The sequence below is a fragment of the Alexandromys fortis genome, unplaced genomic scaffold (assembly GCF_014885135.2).
Source record: "Alexandromys fortis isolate MF-2015 unplaced genomic scaffold, M_Fortis_MF-2015_v1.1 scaffold_26, whole genome shotgun sequence".
Taxonomy (NCBI): domain Eukaryota; kingdom Metazoa; phylum Chordata; class Mammalia; order Rodentia; family Cricetidae; genus Alexandromys; species Alexandromys fortis.
Genome location: NW_026067894.1, coordinates 10,345,786 through 10,366,896, shown reverse-complemented (window position 1 = coordinate 10,366,896; position 21,111 = coordinate 10,345,786). Strand labels below are relative to the sequence as shown.

The window sequence follows — 21,111 nt, the reverse complement described above, 5'->3', positions numbered from 1 at the left end:
TTCAGAGTCAGGAGCGGACCTGACCTCCTAAAGAAGAGTCACACAAACATGTGTCACCACCTCTACAGTAGGGATAGACAGTGTACTAAAAGACTTGTGGGAGGATAATAAGGGGAACCAACAGCTAGGGGAGAGACAGTAGGAGCTAGTACTTAGCTTGACCTCAAAGGAGTTAGCCACCTCAAGAAGGACAGAGAGGTCTAAGGAGCAGGGAGGACCCTGCTAAGAGCTGGAGGTGAGAAGGAGTGGTTGAAGGATTCACAGAGGATAGGGAGGTGTCACTTGTCACAGGAGAGAGCAAAGGGAGGGTGTGGAGGAAGTAGCAGTCAGACTTGTGGGCTCTTTGCCACCTTTTCAGTGGGACTTGGTGACGCAAGGTTTCCAAAGTAGCACAGAGTTGTAGGTGACCCCGTGTGTGATCTGGTATTTGAGCTTGTAATGGAGAGGCGAGGCGAGGCGAGGCGAGGCGAGGCGAGGCGAGGAGAGGAGAGGAGAGGAGAGGCGAGGAGAGAGAAGAGTGAGGGGAAAGAGACGGAGGGGGAGAAGAGGAGAGGGTGCCAGCCACCTACTTCTTCCTTCCAGTCCCCATCCGCTAAGTTCCCCACCTCCCAACAGTCCATTGAACTGCTAATCTATAAGTGGATTGATCCTCTCATGATGTCAGAGGCCTACTGGTCCAGTCATCTCTAAATACTGTCTTACTAGGAAACCAAGCCTCAGCACGCGGCCTTTGGGGACCCTTCTGATCTATTTCCAGTGTGTTACATCTCCTAATCCATTTTCAGGGGAGTTTCCTTCTGTCAGGAGCCAGAGAAGATAGTGGACAGGATGCCTGGCTGGAGGCAGGAGGTCTCCTGCGTCTCCGTGAGTAGCAGGGTGGGCTGGAAACCCACCAGGTGGGTGGTGTGCTGCCCACCCTCTGATTCCTCTGATTCCCATCTGAGTATCCCAACATGCATGCTCCCTCAGACACATCCTGCCACCCCACCAAGCATGACAGCACTGTTGACCTTACTGTCCTCATGTCCTAGGTTCTGTTACTGTCCTAGATCATCTCACCCAAAAGGGACTCTAAATGTCAGAGACCCCCCCAGCCACAGAGACTGATCTAAGAGCCTGTGCCTGGGCCATGCAGCTCCCCAGTTCCCATAAGGCTATGCCTCGTGGACTATGTTTTCAGGGAGAAGAGTCAAGACATCAAAGACACAGCACTTAGGACTTTAGTCTCATTAGGTCCTGTAACTCAGAATGCTATGCAAGCCCCTTTGTCACCCTCTGTCCTCATCCCACAGAGGTCCTGTTCAGCAGGCAGCAGTCACCTGGCCACAACTTAAATATGCGTTTCCCTGTTGCTGTTCTTTCCCTGGCCAAGCTGAGAACTCTCCATTTTATCTCCCGCTGCTCTTTTCCTTATAATCTCACCTCTCCGCCCAGACTTCACAGCTCCCTGCCAAGAAGCCAGGCAGTATCTGAGCGCGCTCGGCTGCCGGGAGACTGGGAGATCGCCACCACCCACAGCCTCACCTCACTACCCCCTGCAAAGCTCAAGGACATGGAAGCCACAGGTAAGAAGGCTCTGCTTCCCAGAAGGTCCTTGCACACCCCTGGCCTTTGACGGGCCTCTCCACTCTCATTTCTAGCGACAGCTTTTTTTTGTCCAGCCAGCACTATCAACAGAGGGTTCCTCTCCTCTGATCCTCCTGCCTCCTCCTCCCCAGGACTTGGTTTACTGGCACGCACCACCATAACTGGTTTGCGTGGTACTTGGGATTCAATCTGGAGCAAGCTAGGCAAGCTTCCTAAGATGTGTTCCCAGCTCCCTTCTCTTGCTATAAAAACCACAGTCCCACATGGGTTAGGGTCCCACCTGCATGGCCTTGTTGGACTTTTATTGCTTCCCAAAGGTCCTAAGCCTCTATCTATAAGACCGTCATGGAAGTCACTTTGCATCTTCTTCATATCTTACAATAAAGTTGGCCTTAAATGAGGAAATGAGCCCAGGACATCAGAACCAGGTAACTGGAAGATGTATGAGAACCAGGCTCACAGCATCAGGCTGTGGGGTGGGGAGAAACCATCTAATTCAGAAATACAACCCCACAGTCAGAGACACAGCGCCTAATGAGACTGGAGTCCTAAGTGCTGCGCCTTTAATTTCTTGGCTCTTCTCCCCGAAAACTTATTCCACGAAATGCGTCTGGGCCATCCATCCTCCCAGATGGCTTTTTAAGTGAAGCTGTTTGTTACAGGGATGAAGAAATGGGAGGAAGGGGGAGAAGTTGATGGAGCCTGTGCAGCCCCCAGGGACATGATGTTCACAGCAATGCATTGCTGGCTGGCAAGTGCGTCTTCTAAGATGGAGAGTCTCAGGCTCAGTCAGGACAGAAATGACTTCCAGTCCCAGCTCTGCCTCCGCTGATGTCTTTGGCTTCCTTCTTCTTCCTCCTCTTTCCCATCAGACTGGACCGTGAAAGTGCCTGGATGAGCTCTGAGATGCTCCTGCTCCTCTAGTGAGAAGCGTGGTTTCATAGTTACGACATCTGCCTTGGTGGCTCCCTGCTCCCCATCTCCTCAAGGCTTTTGGAAATACTATGGTTTGGATCTGGAGGGTTCCCTCAAAGGCCTATGCATTAAAGGCTCAACATTTAGCATGCCTTAGTGGGAGATGGCAGAGGTTTTAGGAGATGGAAACTTGTGGGAGGTCTTTAGGTCACTGGGAATGAGCTCCTAAGGGTGGCTCTGGGACCTGGGTGCCTTCCTCTCTGTCCTTCTGCTTAGTTCCTCTACAAGCTCCCACCATGATAAACTGCCTCACCACAAGCCCAAAGGGGTGGAGCCAGTCAATCACAGAATCCACTATACCATAGCGCACCTAGCTAGACCTTTCTGATTTTAGAGTCATTATCTCAGCCTACACGGTGTCTGGTTGTTGCATGTTTGAAGAATTAATGGAGAGTAACCAAGATGTTCATTTGCCACAGTGTGGAGGGCCCCAGATGGCAGCTCAGGGGTCGCAGCTCTGGCCATTGGGCCAGGTCAGACGCCAGGTTCTGACCACTGATCTCTCCCTGTTGTGTCCCACTGCCATGAATCTCGTGAGCACCAGCTCCATGCTTGCTTTCCTTACACCGTTTCAGCTCTCCGTTTACTGTCGTTTTGCATGAGGCTTTTGAAATAGTAGAGAGGTTCCATGTACCCTTTATTCAGCTTCCCCCGGTGACTACAGCCAGGCAAGGTCAACATCTGGATATTGACATCAATACAATTTTTAAGCATGACTCTGCCATGTGGTCACATATGTTGACATTTATAACCACACAACAGCCAAGATCAGAATCATTTCAACACTACAAAGTCTTCTTTATGCTGATATCTAGTGCCATGCCCACCTTCCTCCCTAATCCCACCTTCTCCTGATCCATTGAAATCACTGATGTTTCCAAAGCACACAAAACTTTGACATTTTAAGGATGTTGTATAAGTTTGACATGATGCCCACTCGGGATCCCAGCACTCAGTGTTGAGGCAGGAGGATCACAAGTTTGAGATCAGCCTGGACTACATAGGGAGAACATGTCTAGAGAGCAGGTAGGAGGAAGTGGGTAGGAAGAAGAGGAGAAACCAGAATCATACACTCTGTAACCTTTCAAGATTGGTTCTCCCCCCACCCCCACTTGATTTGCTCTCTGATTTTATTGGTCATCTTGGCCATTGCTTCTGGTGGCAAGTGATGCCACCACTTTTGCTTTGGCATGAGAGCCACCACTGCACTTCTTAGTTGCCCGGGTGTCCCTCTTACCCCTACACTCCTGATAGTGGATGGTGGCCCCCTGATCTTTGGCCCATGAGACACAATCCACCCCAGACTACAGACGATATTCAACCTCTTGTTCCTCTAGTTTCCACTTGCCCAGGCAGTTCGATAATTTTCTCATCACTGAGGACTGGCCAATATTTTTCTAGGGGTTCTAGGTAGATTGTTAAGTCCTGTGTTCCTCGAATGCTCTTGTCAAGTTCAGCATGATGGCACGTGGCTGTCTTACCAGCACTACTAACAGAGAAGCAGAGCCCGCCTAGTCTTCAGAGCACATGCCAGGTCTACATAGTAAGTTCCTGTCACAGAAAAACTAAATATAAGGAACAAACAAATGAAGCTTTTACAACAGAGCCACCGATTGCACCGTGGAGAATCTATGTTCAAGTTCTCACTGAATCCCTTCCTTGCCTGGGTGAGTGATCTAGTCTCAAACCCCAACTTGTCACTTGTCTTCCAGGGCTCACCACAGTAAGAGTCCCATAAGAATGTGCTCAGTTTCTTCCAATGACAGTTCCAGCCAATGAACACACTAGGCCCCACCTTTTAAAGTTCCCACTACCTCTGATGGACCACAGATGAGCCAAGCTTCCAACACATACTCCTTCAGGGGACAAATAATATCCAAGCCAGGGCAGTGTAGATGGAATGGGAGTTTGTCACAGTTAAGGACTACTTTCTCTGGCCAGTACTACAAACCAGTGACCATGTAGCACTCCAGGGCACCTCTACAATGGTACATTAGCTCTCATGCTGCAGATAAGTAAACTGAGGCTCATATGGCCCATCAGGGTCCCTTTGTGGCTACAGCTCAGAGCTATGGTCAGAAACTGCAGGCTAGGTCAACCAGAGCGACATCACAGTGGACTTTGCATACCAGGCCAAAGAGGTATAATAAGTTCATGGAGACAAGAATTCCTGCTTGTTGGCCGCTGGGCATAGCTAAGCTACCGGCAGGTACCCACTAGTCATCAGAAACCCTCTTACACACTCCTGTGCCTCTTGGAGTGTAGCTAGGGTAACAAGACTCTGCTGCAAAAAAACCTTTGGATCCTCCTCACTTCTCAACTCCCACCTCAGGACTGGGTGGTTCTCTGGGACGGCTGTGCTGTGTGAGAAAACCTGTAGATCTGGGCTCCAGCCACGGATTCACCGTCAGAGCAGACATCCTTCTTCATGGCGCTGGGAGTACCAAACGCTAACATGAAGCTTTGCAGCTAGGAAAGTCAGAAGTCTTTTCTTCTCAGCACCTGTGACAGACACCCAGGCACGCAGACCCCGGTAACTTCAGAGGGCAGAGATGCCATCCTCTATCCCCCAGGTAACCACACCAGGAAGCAGAGTTTTCCTGCACCTGGAGGCCGTGTGCCTGTGGCCCTGATGGAGGGTGTGATGTCAGAGTTTCGCTTTACAGGCTTCCAAATACAGGATCTATGGCAGCCGAGCCTCATTTCCCTGGTTATGCTTCAAGAGCCCAGAGGCACAGGAGGGTTCTTGCTGACTCGTGGGTACCTGTCACAACCAGATAGAGTGGTACCATCCAGTTCCAACTCCTACAGCAGGACTTGGGATTTGTATTTTCTATTTTTCAGAAGTCAGAAATGTTCAGGAATCCTTCCAGTGCCCCAGTTCATCATCACACTGAATCATTGAGAGAGACATTGCAATCCCAGTCGCAATGAGGGGAAACTGAGGGACACCGATAATGTAACTTTGAAACCCTGACTGTCTGTCCAGGGTCTGTCTTCCTCTCCATCATTTCATGGTGTTCCCAGCAGAATGTAAAGGGAGGAAAGAAGCAAGTAACAGGGTTGAGGTGGGAAGATGACATGGCTTCTGTGTGTGCATACATGTGTGTGCCTGTGTTCATGTGAGTATGAATGTGTGTGTATATGTATGTGTGTATTTAGATGCATGCGCACATATATGCAGACATGTGTGCATATGTGTATATGTGTGGTTGAACACATGCGTGTATATCTATGAATATGCATGTGTGCATTTGTACAGGTATGTATGTGAGCATGTGTGTGCATGCAAGGGTTCATGCATGTGTTCATGTGTGTGTGTGTTGAAAGAGCACTTTGTAGTTCCACCTCAACAAACCTACTGTGTGCCAGGATGGGTCTGGATGGGTCAGGAAGAGCGATATCAGCTGGCAAACTATTGAGACAGATGGACAAACAGAGAGTCGGCACAGAGGGGGCATTGCAGTATGCAGTAATGAGGGCAGTGGGGCAGGGAACCTCTGACTCTGCCTGTGCTGCCCTCCCTCAGTGAGCTGTACCTTGTCCTAGATTCTAAAGTCGGGTATCCCGGGATCTGGGAGCTCTAGGCTAGGCTCTTGAGGGAGAGGGGTGCAGATGCCTTTGCTGGCTGCCAGAGAGGCAACCCGAACAACTTCAGGAAGCATGCAGAGTCTGACAGGAAGCCAGACCCCTTTCTGCAGGAGTCCATCCTGAGGATGAGGGTAGCAACTTGGGAAAGTCACACCCAAAAGGTTTATCAGCTGATGTATGTGAGAAAAACCCGGCCATCCTCGGAGGATCTGACAGCAGCGGACGGACGCGGGTAAACGATGGAGCATCTAAATGAGGCGCAATTACGGAGCTATTAACATCAGGCTTTTGAGGAATTTTCAATGATGTGGGGAAATGCTGATGATATATAGTGAGCTTAAAAAAATCCTGAATAGCTGAATAAATTGTATGATCCCAATTACATAAAATTCAATGTGTGCCGTGGAAGATAAGGAGGATGGGGTGGGGGAGGAGAGAAGCAATGGGGAGATGAGGGAAGAGAAGGGAGGGGTGGCCAGAGTTCACACAGTGTGCTGAGCCCATGCTGCAACACTGCATGCTTCGCTTCAGGGTCTGGGAGGCTCACTGTCATATGATGGGGAAACTGAGGCACAGACAGACCACGTCTCATGTCACAAAGCTGAGACTCGGATCCACGATTTAAACCCAGGTCTAGCTGACCAGAACCTTCTACATTTGCTAGGCTTGGGAAACTGAGGCAGGCTAAAGTTGGGACATTTCATCTCCAGGTTCGAGGTTACTCAGCAAGGTGTGAAAGCCTTCCAGGAAGTGTGGCACCTGCAGATCATGTCTCCTTTCTGAGGTGTCTGTGTGTCTTTCTGCCTACCTACCTGTGTGCTTATATCTGTGGTGTCTACATGCCTGTGTGCCTGTCTGCATTTGTGTGTCTCTGTATGTGTTTGTGCATATGTGTGTATGTGTGTGCATTTATGTGAGTCTGTTTGCATTTATGAGTCTGCTTGCCTCTGTGTGTGCACATGTGTGTGTCTCTCTGTGTGTATCTTTGTATGTGTCGGTATGCAAGTGTCTGCATATGTATATTTCTATGTATGTGTGTGTGTGTGTGCATCTGTGTCTGTTTGCACGTGTGTGTGAGGGGGGGAAGGGAGATGGAGAGGGAGAGGGTGCTTGTTTTGCCCTTTCTAAAGACTTTTCTTTACCATCCATTCCCTAGGGCCAAGAGGCTGTGGGATTATTGATGTACTTTCCAGATATTTTCCAGATGGGGCAGCTGAGATGCCCGGGGTGAACCATTTGTTCTGAGTTTCTGGCTAGTTGAAAATCAAGGCTGCCAGAGAAGAGGAGTCTAGGCCTCTGGACAAAGGAGGGAAGAGGAGTAGTTAGGCCTGATGGAGGAAGGACATTGGTTAATTATAATAAAGAAACTGCCTTGGCCCATTTTATTGGATAGAAAATTAGGTAGGTGGAGTATACAGAAGAGAATTCTGGGAGAAAGGAGCCGAGTCAAGGAGTTGCCATGATTCTCCCACTCCAGACAGACGCAGGTTAAGATCCTCCCTGGTAAGCCAGCTCGTGGGCTACACAGAATATTAGAAATCGTTAGAACAATATGAAAGAGCTAACCAATAAGAAACTGGAACTAGCCGGGCCAGGCAGTGTTTGAAAGAATACAGTTTCCGTGTAATTATTTCTGGGCATAAGCTAGCCATGCGGGCGGCCGGGTGCCGGGGCGCAGCCCTTCCGCTCCTACTTCAACATAGGCCAAGTTCTAACTGCAGGATCTCCCCAGCCACCCCCAGAGGTGCCTGAATCACCTCTCCCCGGACCCTCCTAGCAGGCCTCCCAGCTCACACACACACACTCCCTGTCCCTTGTTCTCATCCACATCCGCCCATGTCGGGTTCCTCTTGTGTGGACAGAAGTTTTCAAAGAATCATCCAGAGTCAGATGAGGAGAGAACTGGGGGTCCTCAGGGAAAGGAGTTGGTGCTGGGTCACTTGGTGCCATCTAGGGATTTCCTCCAGCGAGCCGTTTATCTGATGATTCCAGAAGGTTCCAGCTCAAGCCGTATTTGCTGTCCTGAGGGATGACACCCAGTCTTAGGAGCCCCTGGAACTCTGAGGGTCTTTTCTCCTGCGGCTTCCACACCCCTCACCCCCAGCCTCCACCATGGCCTCCTGCTGTAGCCATGGGAAGCCAGCCCATGTTCTTCTTTCTCTTCCAAAGGCTGCTTGCCACTTCTTTTTTTTTTTTTTAATTTTAAAATGCAGAAAACAGGCTATGTCATCAGTTCCAAGTGTAAGCTCCCAGATGGGGTGTGTCAACCAGCATGACAACAGGGGCTCTGACCCAGAGGAAGATGACCCTTGTCAGCCAGGCTCCCCTCTCGGGGAGTCTGGAAGGACCCTAGCCCCAGTCCTAGTGAGGGCATAATTTTCTGTTTTATAGAGAAGAAAGTGAAAGACCACAAAGGTGTAGTGTCTCCCTGAGGTAGAGAGAGCCTGGGCAAAGGAGAGGGTTCTGTCTCAGGCTTCTGGCGTCTTTTCTCCTGTGCTTTGTTTTGCTTTGCTTTGTTGGTTTTTTTGAGACAGGGTTTCTCTGTGTAACAGCCTTGGCCATACTGGAACTTGCTTTGTAGACCAAGCTGTCCTGGAACTCACAGAGATCTTCCTTCCTCTTCCTCCCAAGTGCTGGGATTAAAGACGTGCACCACCACTCCCGGCTCTTCTGTATTTCTATCATGCACTTAGGTCAGAAAGCTCCCATCCACAGAGCTAAATAGTTCAGCACACCAGTGCCCACTCCTCCGTGGATCCCCACACTCTTCTGGAGGTGCCATGTTCTCGTTAGAGAAGGCACCAAGGGTCAGGGAGGTTTGAGTCAGCCTGAGCATCAATGTCCTCCGTGTCCTGCCTTCTCTCAGCCAGGGAATCTGAGGAAGGAAGCTGGAGTCTCAGAGTGGGCATTTATGGCCAGGTGGGTCATCATGTGAGTGGGTCACGCCTTAGCACCCCAGGACCTAAGGAACATATTCAGCACTCTTGGGGGCCTTATCCCACCCACCTTTTATTTGGCCCCACACCAGCCTCCAAGGCAGAAGTTATTCCCACTGTAGACAGGAGGAAGCTTCAGCACAGCGAATGCAGGAAACAATACATGGGAGTCTCAGCCAGCAGGGCGGGTGGCTGAATTTCTACCGGATCTGTCTACACAAAGCTTCTCTGCCCGGACCGAAACTGTTCTGTGGTCTGTGCTGGATGTCTTCTCGTCCCCTGAGAACTCCTCATGCATAGACAATAGGGCAAGTTGGGCTGACCATCCATGATCTGTCGTGCCTGCCTGTGTCAGGCTTCTGGTCTGTCAGAGCCTGCTCGGTTCCTAGCTGGAAGATGTGGCTTTGAACCCCGGTATCTCACTCAGCCCCTCTAAACCCCAGCAGACCAAGGGAGGCCTGAAGGCAACTAATATCTAACCTCACCCCTTCATTCTTGTGTACACAGCAGGGTTTCATCTACCCAGGGGTGAGGAGGATACTCACAGCCTTTTGGGGTACGTGTGCTGTGGTTTGGTGGCTTCCTTATGGCCTGGAGGAAGGTACAGCCCCGGCAGCCATCTTTCCAATTCATTCACTAATTTAGTCATTCCTTTGATGGATACCGGGTGAGCATCTGCTTTGTAGCAGGCCTAGGGCTAGGGGTGCAATGTTGAGCAGAACAGAGCTGAGCCTCCCTGGAGCTCGTGTTTATGATTCTGAGCCAAAAGACAAACATGGTGTAATTAAGAAACAACTATTAAATGGCAGAACATGGCAGGAAGGCAGAACCGTGGGAGCCTGGGATAGGCTTGATACCAGGCCTGAGAGCTCGGGTCTTTATAGCAGAGGTTACCCTGGGGTATGAGCTGAGGCCTGGTAATGGCTTGCTGGACCAGCACATAGGGAACATGGCTACGTGTTGGGTGCCTAGCAAGTGGCTAGGTTCAGGGCTGGAGATGCCAAGAGTTTGCGCTCCACCATGAAGCTCAGATTCTGTGATACTCTCTCAGGTAATATGTTATAGTGCCGAGATGCATTTAAGCTGGGCATGGTGGCTCATTCATATAATACAAGCATTGAGAGTCTGAGGCAGGAGGATTGCCTCCAGCTCAAGGGAATCCCTAGCTGCAAAGAGAGACCCTGTTTCAAAGCAAACATAAATAAATAAAATAAAATAAAATAAAATAAAAAATAAAAGACTTGAGAAGATCCTAATTTTGAACTCAATATTTTCTAGTGTTGGGACTTTTAGGTGATCACCACCACCATCACCATCACCACCATTACCATCACACTCATAGAATAGCATCTACATATGACCATGAACCTGCTTTGTGCCCCTGCTCCCACCACTGGGCAAAGCAGTCAAGACCAGGGCCAAGAACATGGCAGATAGTTTTGTCGGCTGGGCAGCCTAATCCGGGAACCACCAATGGTGTTTACTTTTGAAACTTTTGTGCCTTCAGAGTTGTGTTTCTGACTTGTCGGCTGGTTCTTGGCATACAACAACGTGAAACAGAGAGAGTGCAGCTGGAGTTAGCAAGTGCTAGCCTGACTCAGAAAAGACAGCTTTTTTTCTGGGAAGATTCGCTTCGCATGGCTGGGGATGGCACAGAGTCAGGTGGTCTTTCCCACCATGGCTGTCCCCATTTGACACAGAGAAGCAAAGTCCTGGAGAAGCCGAGTGATAGACCCAAGGTCACATAGCAGCTCACACCCATGCCTGTCACCAACATGAACGTGGACAGTGGGCACCAGGGAGGGCTGCCAAGAGAGAAGCCAGCAGAGTGCTCAGGATGGAAGTCCCACATGGTTTTCTGCTACCTGATTTCCAAGCCTCTGGGCTGGAATTCTCTAGAAGAAGCTTAAGAGTCTTCCTGAAGCAGCTCCCAATCTAGCCCCATCAGATGGCACTGTTGCAGGACTAGGCATGATGGGAGTGAAAAAGCAGGTGTTTCTGGGGTGTCCTGACCCCCATTATACATTCTTCCAGCCACAAGTCTTTCTTTACAGTGTGTGTGACTATGCACTCATTTCTAGGACTCTAGACCCTGCCTGCTCCCCTCTTAGCTGGAGCTCCATGGGGCAGATCTCCCAAAACAGTGGCTGAAGGGTCCCAGAAAGGGCTCAGAACAAACAAGTGAATACTTCCCTAGGGGTCACACAGGATCAGCCTCTATCTCTCTGAGACAGTGTCCCCCATGGCTGGGATATGTCTTGGGCCCCAAGTCTTCTGCTTACCTCAGGGTCTGTTTTGACCTAAGAGGCATCCATAAATACCTGTCACAGGGAATAGGCCAAGGGTCTCCTAAGGGAAGGAATTGCTGACTCGGCAGGATCTAGGCACTGAGTTGTGCAGACTTGAGCAGTTCCGCCCACGCAGACATCTGGCTCCCAAAATATCCCAGGCTCGCACACACACAGAGCCCTCACAGCTGAGCTGACTGGCGTTTTCTCGCTCAGTGAGGCGGGTCTGCTCTGATGCCATATAACAGGAAATGAACTTTGGCGGCAGATGGGAGGAGAAGGCCTGATCTCCCCAGTTGTGGATTCAGTGGGGGGTCTGTCCTTCCAGGGCTGCTTGACTCACATGGAGAAGGTGCAAGGGACATGCTGGGACCCTGCAGCTCTTAGTTCATGAGACACTGTGTAGAGTCACGGCGCAGCTGACAGGGCTGACTGGCAGGTGGAACTTGGTCTGTGTCCTTGTCAGTGAGGCTCTGCTCCCCTCATTGCAGATGAACAAGGATGCCATTGTCCTCACGCCTATCAGCGCTTCCTTTATATCCAAGGTCCTTATCCTCTCTCTCTATGGCCAGTGTGTATTGCTTGGTGACTCTTAGGTACAGGTCCTGAGGTAAGCAGACAACTCAGGGCCCAGGATATAACTTTTAGCCACTGCATTGGAAGAATTAAGCAAACCCATCACAGACTGTACCCCATGGAACACTAGACAAGATAGGAGGAAGGAATGATCTAGATTCCCACAAGTGAATGCATAGCTATATGGACTGTAAAGAAAGGTTGATGATCACAGGAAAGTGTGTAACATGAGGTTAGGGTCTGTCTTTGTTTGGGTTTCTATTGCTACAACGAAATACACCATGACCAATAAGCAAGTTGGGGAGGAAAGGGTTTATTTGGCTTATACTTCCATATTGGAGCACATCACTGAAGGAAGCCAAGACAGAAACTGAGGCAGGGCAGGAACCTAGAGACAGGACTGCTGATTGATATAGAAGTCATGGAGGGGTGCTGCTCACTGATTTGCTGAGTCTGCTTTCTTCCAGAACCCAGGACCACTAGCCTAAGGATGGCTCCACCCACCATGGCTGGGCCCTCCTCCATTGATCACTAATTGAGAAAATGCCTTACAGTTGGGTCTCATGGAGGCTTTTCCTCAACTGAGGTTCCTTCCTCTCTGATGACTCTAGTTTGTCAAGTTGACACAAAACCAGGCAGTACAGGATCACGAGAGACCAAGACAGACTTTGAAGAAGTTGTCAAAATCAACAGCACATGCCAAGGGACTGTGGCACAAGGGTCCTTGGTGGCCATGAAGAACGCTAAGCCTGTGCAACCAAAGCGCAGAGAGAAAAGCATAGGCCGGACTCTGGGGCCTTCACGTCCATAGGATGGATTCCAGTTTTCTCCCTCTCTCCACCCCATCTCCCTTTCTCTCTCACACACACACAATTTTTGTAATAAAAAAAAATTTAAACTTTCGTCCAGGCCCCTTGGAGCACAAACTCCCTGGCCTGGCACCCTGCCAGCAGTTCTCCAGGGAACCCATCCCAGCTGATCCTTGCTCCCGGACCCAAGTTATCCATGTCAGGGTGAACCTGAGCCAGGACTGACTGGGCCCTAAATCCTGGAAAATATCAGGACCACTTCTTTCCTGACGACCCTCCCAAACCTGTAGGGTCCTCCCCTCCAGTCCCTGGGGGATTCCCTACTGGGATATCCTGATAGGTTAAACACAACCTTTCTGTCCAGAGTAGCTGCTGTGCAGCCTGACCCCTTTCCTTTAAGCCTGCAGGGTTGGTCCTCTCATCTGTGAAATGGGGATATTCGTCATTCCATAATATGGTCTGGGCCTCCTTCCTTAAGGAGGTCTGGGTTCCGGGTCACACCAGGCACTGCCCTATTGGCAGGAACAGAGGCAACCGAGGGGCCCCTGCTTGAATACCCAAGGTCCCCTCCCCACCTCCATCATTTTCTATCAGCCCCATTTGTTTCCTCCACAACCGTTTCCAGTCTCCATGATGAGCCCAACAGGCAGATCCACTCCATAACCCTTGTTGGTGCAGGGGAGCCATGCAGGATGGGGATGGGCGGGTCAGCTCGGCTGTAACGAGAAAGAGCCCGAGCTGCTGGTCACTTCATTCGCTGAGACTCCAAGCAAGATTTCTGGCTGGCTCCTCCTTGGAGCAGACTCCCAATAGGGATGAGTTCCAGATCTTTCCATCGGAGATGCTGCTTCCTTGTCCTGTGGCTCAGCTTCAGAGGAGAGGGCTCCCTGGCCACTGCAGTCCCTCCAGGCCTCTGTGGTCCTTCCTTCAACTTTCCTTCGGAGGCCAGACCATCTCCGTGTGTACACAACTAAGCCTGGGTTAGTAGACCTGTTTTGTCCTGAAACACTCGTGGCCTGGGGTCACTGAGCTGGTTCTTTCTGTCTCCTCAATTCTCCTCTAAATTCCCCATTCCCTTCCCTGGTATGATCTCAGAATCTCCCAAAGGAATCCCCTCTATATCTCTCAGCTGCTTGGTGTAGGTCTGCCTGGGTCCCAGCCCCTTTAAAAAGAACCATCCTATCCTGTCTTCATCCCTGCTCATATGGCCTTATCATGGCTTCCTCCATGCAGGGTTGACTGTATCGTCACTCAGAGTCACCAGTCAGCACCAAGTGCCCAGCCATGCTCAGTCAGAGGAAACAAGCAAGTTTCTCAGCCACGTTCCTCATCTGAAAAGTGAGTCTGTTAACCAATCCATCTGATGGATAAGGGCTGATACAGTGTGAAAATTGGTCATGCATGAAACAGACGCGGTGTGTGTGTGTGTGTGTGTGTGAGAGAGAGAGAGAGAGAGAGAGAGAGAGAGAGAGAGAGAGAGAGACCATCGCAGTACGCCGGTTCTCAGCCACGTGGCTGTGCACCTTGTCCCTGTAGCTGCTTTCTTACACCCTCCCCCAGGTCTCGTCTAGACCTGTGACTTCTCTGACCAGAAGTGTGTGTCAGAAGCGAATGTATAAAGTTTTCTTACCAGACCTCAAAGACTAGACAGCTCTCTCGGTGACCCGCTGTCTCCTTATGTGTGTGTGCATGTTGTGAATGTTTGCACATACAGGCATGTGTGTGCATGTGGGGGGGGTGTACATGGGGGCCAGAGGTCAACTTTGGAAATCATTCTTCAGAAGCTCTCAGCCTTGGCTTTTAGGGACAGCCTCTCACTGGGACCTGGGACTTGTTCACTAGTCTAGGCTGGCCGGCCTGTCCCCACCGCTCCTCCCTTCTTCCCCAGCGCTGGATTTACTTGGGTGATTGGAGTTGAACTCAAGTCCTTCTGCATATATATGCAGCAAGTATTTCACTAAGCCTTCTCTTTAGCTCCCTGACTGTCTATTTTCAGAGCCATGAGATCACATGTGAGTAACGCCAGGCTAGAACCCATGGACCAGAGCCAAGCCAACTATCAGCAACAGTGCAGGCCACCGACTCAGGAGAAGCCTCACATGACAAGCCAACCAGAACTTCCATTTCTCGAAGATACATGCGTTCAGTGTCCCGGGCTTCCCCCAGAGGAGCTGTTGTGTCCATCAGCAAGCTTGCAGAGCAGACCCAGTGCCCATCACAGCAGCTGCTTGGTGTAGGCCACCCTTCCACCCTCCCAGCAGACTCACAGGAAAAGCAAACACAAGGATCCCGTCATTCATGCATCAACTCTACAGACAGTGGAGAGTGAAAGGGGCCTGGGGTCAGTTCTGGGGACCCACTGCCTGTGGGATGTGAGGACTCACTAGTGGGTTATCCTACAGCCGTAACGGCTGGCCAGCTGCTAAAGCTGCCTGGCTTCAGAAGATGGAGGAGTGCCGTCGTCGCGTCTGTGTGGACTCACTAGCAAGGCGAAGATGCATCTCGTACAATCCACCCCGCCAGATTCCCGCTATTTATCTCAATAAACGCCAGGGAGCCTCTCTCTCTCCTTGCTGTAAAATGCTCATAGAGCAGTGCGGGGAGCGGATGAGGGATGGATACACAGGGAAAGCTTGTTTCAGAGATTTCTAGACATTCCATCAACCGTGTGTCCCGCTGAGCAGAGAGAGAGGAATGAGGCAGGGGAGGGCATGAGAGTGGAGGAAGGTTCTGGTCACCCCAGGGGCCTGCTCTGAGCCCTCAGTCAGAGGACCCCACTGGAGCCATCTTCCAGTGTGTGTGTTCCTGGCATGAGGTCACTCCCATTTGCCCAGGTCTTGTGTCCCCCAGCACAACACCTAGCTCCTTTCAAGACCTCTGCAGACTGCTAAGCCCATGGGTCTCTAAAACCTGTCTACACATTCATACAAGCACTCCAGGGGAGCATCCCAGGGGAGCACCTCACAGCTTAAGGGGAGCGAGTGACAGCTGTTGTGCTAGCTTTGGGTAGATAGAGCTTCTGCAGCGTACAGATGTGGCACAACCTGTCCTCTGTCCCTGTGAGTGAGGACAGAGCTAAGGCTAGACCGAAGAAGAAAACATATTCTCCTGCCATACACGTGACCACGTGGGCTGGCCTGAGGGTCCTGTCATGCACCGCTGTCCTGTCGTCCTAGTCCTGAGTGAGACCCTGCAGCCATGCCCAGGCCTTTTACTCCTTTCCCATAGGTGGGAAAAAGCCTCAAGCCGAGTTGGCAGAGCTAGGAGCTAGGATTAGAACCCACGCCTGCACCAGGGCTGTAGCAATAGCGAGGAGCCACCTAGGACAATGACTCAAGCCTGCATGTACTTTCACCAGCCCGAGAGCGGACTGTATTGGCCCTCCTCATGCATGGCCTGTGTAGCACCCCTTTGGCTGTACCGCCTGTCTCCTTCCTGTACATTGTATAAGAATCATCTCTCAGTCTGAACCTGCAATCCCCAGGCCTCCAAGCTCCCGGACAAGAATATTGCTTTCCCATTTGATACTGGATTTAAAAAGTAATTTGATGGCCCAACCTAGTCTAAACCAGATGAAGTTATTCACAGTCTACCCTGGAGCCATGCGCATATCTAGCTGGGCCTCTGGGTCTGGGAAGGCTGGAGTCCTGAGCAGCATCTCGCAGCATCGGTCAGAGGACTCTAGGGCAACCCTCAGTTCTGCCAATAAATCAATCATAAGGACAATCAGAGAAATCAGAAAGCGGAAAATCAGTGTGGAGACCGCAGAGGATGTATCGGCCAAACACAGCGTGTCAAATCTAAGAGAGATGGAGTCAAACAGTCTGTAACATAAAAGGTCCAGGCTAGTTCCCTGCCTGTAGCTGCTGTGTGAGGTCTGTCCGGAGAGAAGGCTGGCAAGGCTGATGGGTCTGAGGGCCTATCTAATCTAAGGCAGGGGCATGACCATCTCCAGGGGCTCAGGGCCGTAGGAAAGGAGCCTGTGCAGGAACCTGAAGGACCTACTGAGTAGTGAGTGACAGGGAGGTTGGCTGCGGGAGGGGCTGACCCAGGTCCCAAGCTGGAAAGAAGGGTGGAGCAAGGCAGGAACAAATAGGAGCTGGGGACTCTCCAAAAATTCTTTAGCCAGGACCTCAGGAAGCATCCGTATTCCTATAGCCCCTGAAGCCTACACAGAGACCAGAGCCATCAACTGGCTGCACACACTCACATCTGCACACGCGCACACACACACGTACGGCAAGCACCTAGTCAAGCTTGTGCCCAGAGTGGCAGTGTGCTAAACCTCCCTTACCTCCTAAGGAGAAGGACCCTGCTGCAGAGCAGGTCCTGGGTGACCAGGCACAAAGAAGGACAGTCACAAAGAACCCCGTTCACAGTTGGAGTGGACCAGAAAGAAGCAGCTGGGTACTTCAGATATACACCTGTCCCCTGGCAGCGCGCTGTCTACCTGGGACCAGAAATGGAGGGAGGATGTGAGCCAGTTCTCTCTCATCAGTCGGGAGTGATGAGACTCTCAAGAGGCCCTCACTATTTAGCCCAGGATGAGGTACCCTTCGGAAAAATGGATGTTTGCTGCCAGCTGATGGCCCGTTCCTCACAGGCTTCCCAGATCAAAATCTTTCTAAGCCCCTCCCTACTCTTTCCTTTGCCTCTCTATCATACCATATCCTGGGTCCTCCAAAATCTCTATGGCTAATTCCAGTCAGCTAGTCATTGGCTCTGCCTCCTAATTCAAGATTAACTTTATTAACAGTCTCAGAACACAATAAAATATCTCGCAACAGTTCCCCAAGTTGGCCTTGTAAGATGAGAGTGACCCCTACTCCCTTTCTCTTCCCACAAACCCATGCTACACCCAGGAGAGGCCTTGTGAAGACCCAGCAAACAGGCAGCTGCAACAGAAAAAGCACAGAGGCCTCTGGACTGCCTCGGCTGCCTTATCTAGACTCTGTGCTGTGTCGATCACAACCCGAGGGCTTTTGATAGCTAAACTGACTGCCAGCATCAAACCAATGACAGGGCTCAGTCATGTGACGACCTGGGCCCGAAGAGTGGCTGGAAGACAAGAGACTGCCTCCCCGAGGGATCAGGGAAGACTTCTAGGAGTGGGTGACACCCGAGCCAGCCTTGGGATGGAGGTGACAGTGTCACGGGCTGAGAGAGCAGAGGAGCCTCTCATGCACAGAAGAGACAGGTAAAGCCACTGGGATGTGGTAAGAGGTAATTTACATTACACCTGGAGTGCGGATCCCTGCTCAGCTGAGACCAGAGGCCAGAAGTGCCCTGAGGTCGCGATGTGATCAAATAACACACAAAGGAGAGACGGTACTCTGTGCTGACACAAGGGGACCCATCAGAAGCCTTCAGCAGAGAACAAGCTTTGGCCTTTGAAGTCACAGACTGTAACATCCAGAGTCCCTGGGGCTCCAAAATGCTTGAGCCAGCAAACTCAGCACTGGCTGTTGACTTTAATTGGGTGGTACTTAATAGACTTGTTTGAACTCCAGTTACACAAATAGGCTGATGGCTTCATGAGGTCCTTGCAGGTGACAGAGCAGAGCTGGCAGGGGACAGCCAGCCTTAGGAATCACGCTGCCTCACATAGAGTCCCCATTTTGCACAGAATCTGGCCACGCCCAGGTGAGTTCTCCAAGGGAACAGGATCTGTCCCCACCCCCAGCATCCATCCATCAGATGCATCGTGACTCCTCGTGGCTGCTGCTGGGCACTCACACAGAGCCCTGGGGACCAGCCCCAGATAAATCCTAGCCCCTCCTCCCCTTCCCATTACTTTACAGTGGGTTTGTTCATTGTGTGGAATGGCTGTGAGGCAGCTACTGTCCCAGCATAGGTCAGATCTCAAGTCAGTGAAGCAGCAAAGCAGCTTGGCTTGCTAGGCAACAGTGAAGGGTTGCCACAGTGTCTCAGTTCCCCAGAGAGGCAGGGCTGGCCTTTAAGAGCTATGGCATAGACGAAGGTCAAGACGTGTGTCCATTTCTTACTCTTCCTCTGCAGCCTTAAAGGCCCAGTAAGACAGGATGTGTGTGTGTGTGTGTGTGTGTGTTGTGTGATATTCTAATTTGTCCAGTAAGGTTGCAGGATGAGAACTGACCTGTGAGGGAGAGGTATTGGGATCCTAAACACACCTGACTGGCTCATCTTCTTCCCATACTTTTGTCTGGGTCCCACAGTGCTGATGAACAGCTCCCACTGAGTCATGTTAAGGGCTTGGGAGGATGTAATCTCAAAGGGTCCTTCCTTCCTGGGTTATTTGAATTCAGCAGGAAGTTGAAGATTGAGGATCGTAGAGGTCATGGATGTCAAATCTCTCCCAACACACTGATTAGAACAATGACGTTCAGAGACAGAGAGGGAACTCTATCAATACTTACTAACCCTTAGAACCAATCAGAGATGGGAACAGAGATCTTAATGTATAGGATGCTGCTTACCACAGCCTCAAACTGAAACAAATGTCTACATATTACCTTGAAAGTCATAGAGAATTATTGATGGTACACCCACCCCACACAGAGGCCTAAGTATCAGTCTTGGAGTTCAGAATGACTCTGGGGAAGACACTGAGGTGCTCACAGCGAAGGGAAGTTTGTTTTGCCTATTTGAAGTAGAACCAGTTACCCAGTCAGACCCTGGCTTCCTTTGCCATAGGGGTGCTTAAGAACAATAATTCGGAATTTTTCAGTGTTCCAGCTTTCTAATGTACAATTCCAAGAGACTTCTGTAGCACTTGTGAGGTGTGAGTATTCCCAGAACAGCCCGGCCACTGTACCAGCCAGCCACCACCCTGTGACCCACTGAAGTGTGAGCCTCTCAGGTACCCAGGGTTGGTGGCTCCAAACACAGGTCGGTCACAGGTCTGCCCCTGAAGGTTAAGAGGCTGCAAAGAACTGCAGAAGCCTGAGGAGCCTTTAGGAGCCAGCAGAAATAGGTCACCAGGGTGGACCTTCGAAGAATACACCTGCCTCTGGGTCCAGCTGGTCTTCTCCGTTCCCTGTCTACCCCCATGTAAACACCATCCCCACTCTCCACCCACTACTGCTATGCCTTCCCTCAGCCACGATCTGAAATCCTTCTGATATGGTGACCCAAGATAAACCTCTCCCCTCTTGTTTCCCTTGAGTATTTTATCATATTAATGAGAAAATAATCAATCAAGAGCTTGCTTGGGGTCACCCTGTGAACATAATCAATCAGGCACTTGCTTAGGGTCACCCCGCAGCTTCTTAGAGAAGCCGAGATGAAGCCTGGGAATGATGGATTCCCGCGATTTTGCCAGGAGGTTAACTTCTCCTTCCATGAATCTTTCCGATAACGTCATGGGATTCCTTACTAGAAGTCGTGGGTCAAAAGGCTTGTGCATTTTAATGCTCCGGGGGCAAACTGCCAACACTTCATCTAGAAGATTCTGACTTAATAACAACAGTTTATTAATTCAACAATTACTCGCGGGATGTTTACTCTGAACCAGACATTGTTCTGTGTACTGAGGCCATAACAGGCATGACCCTGCCCTGCTGGGGCTCACGTGAAGGGAGGGGACAGTTCTTGAAAAGAGACCTGCTTTACTGTTCGGTAGTGGGAAGTGAGTGAGCAGAATGAGGCCTGCGCTGGGGTGGCAGAGGCCTCCGCTTTAAGTAAAATGCATTCACGGGGATTCTCAGAGGAATGAGCTTGAAGTTGACCCTCAGGGACCAGAAGGAGAGATGGGGGCGGGGCCCCGGGGGTTGCCACTCCACTCTGTAGGAATACCAATTGTGAAAAGGCTGGTATCAAAGTCATCGGAGCACCAGGTGGTGACTTCTTCTAGAGTCTGCAGTGGCAACGAAGCAGGGGGTGTGGAAAGGAGCAGAAGGGGGGCTGAGCAAGACCAGAGAAGGAGGGGAGAGTTGATTCTAAATCATAAGGAGCACTCAAGAGCTGGCAGACACTCCACGCAGTGAAAACTGAAACAATTAATTTAGAGCAACCTCTTTAGACAAGAAGAATCCAGAGTTTAGGCGCCAAATCAGCTGTCCAATTTGACACGTATTTAGATTGGAAAAGGAAATCACGGGAAATTACAGACTTTTAAAAAGCTGAAAACTGCCAGGGCTACCACACAATGGAACCCGGTAATCAGCTCCCGCCACACCTCCGCAGTACCACGGCCCCGGTTCCCTGTGCGCGTGGGCCCCCTCCTCTTGGGTTACATCTTTTGCAGCAATGACTTCATAACAGCACTTTCTGTAGAGCGGGTAAGGAGACCGCTCAGGCTTGCCTGGAGCCGAGTTTGATGGGAATTGATTTTTTATTATTGATGGTTTAGGAATGCTTTATTTTCATCTT

At 50.7% G+C, this 21,111-nt stretch overlaps 1 long non-coding RNA gene across 2 annotated transcripts in view; it reads left to right on the top strand.

Annotated features, from left to right (window-relative positions):
* The window catches only part of LOC126507279 (uncharacterized), a 137,934-nt gene extending 122,583 nt beyond the window's left edge, over positions 1-15,351 (top strand). The window contains exons 1-4 of one of the 2 annotated variants that reach the window (XR_007593470.1): positions 7,612-7,656; positions 12,421-13,742; positions 13,996-14,100; positions 14,759-15,351. This is a non-coding gene — a long non-coding RNA (uncharacterized lncRNA). Of the gene's footprint in view, positions 1-7,611; positions 7,657-12,420; positions 13,743-13,995; positions 14,101-14,758 lie in introns of those variants that run through there. The other variant, XR_007593471.1, reaches the window with a different exon arrangement.
* Positions 15,352-21,111: the final 5,760 nt, after the last annotated feature.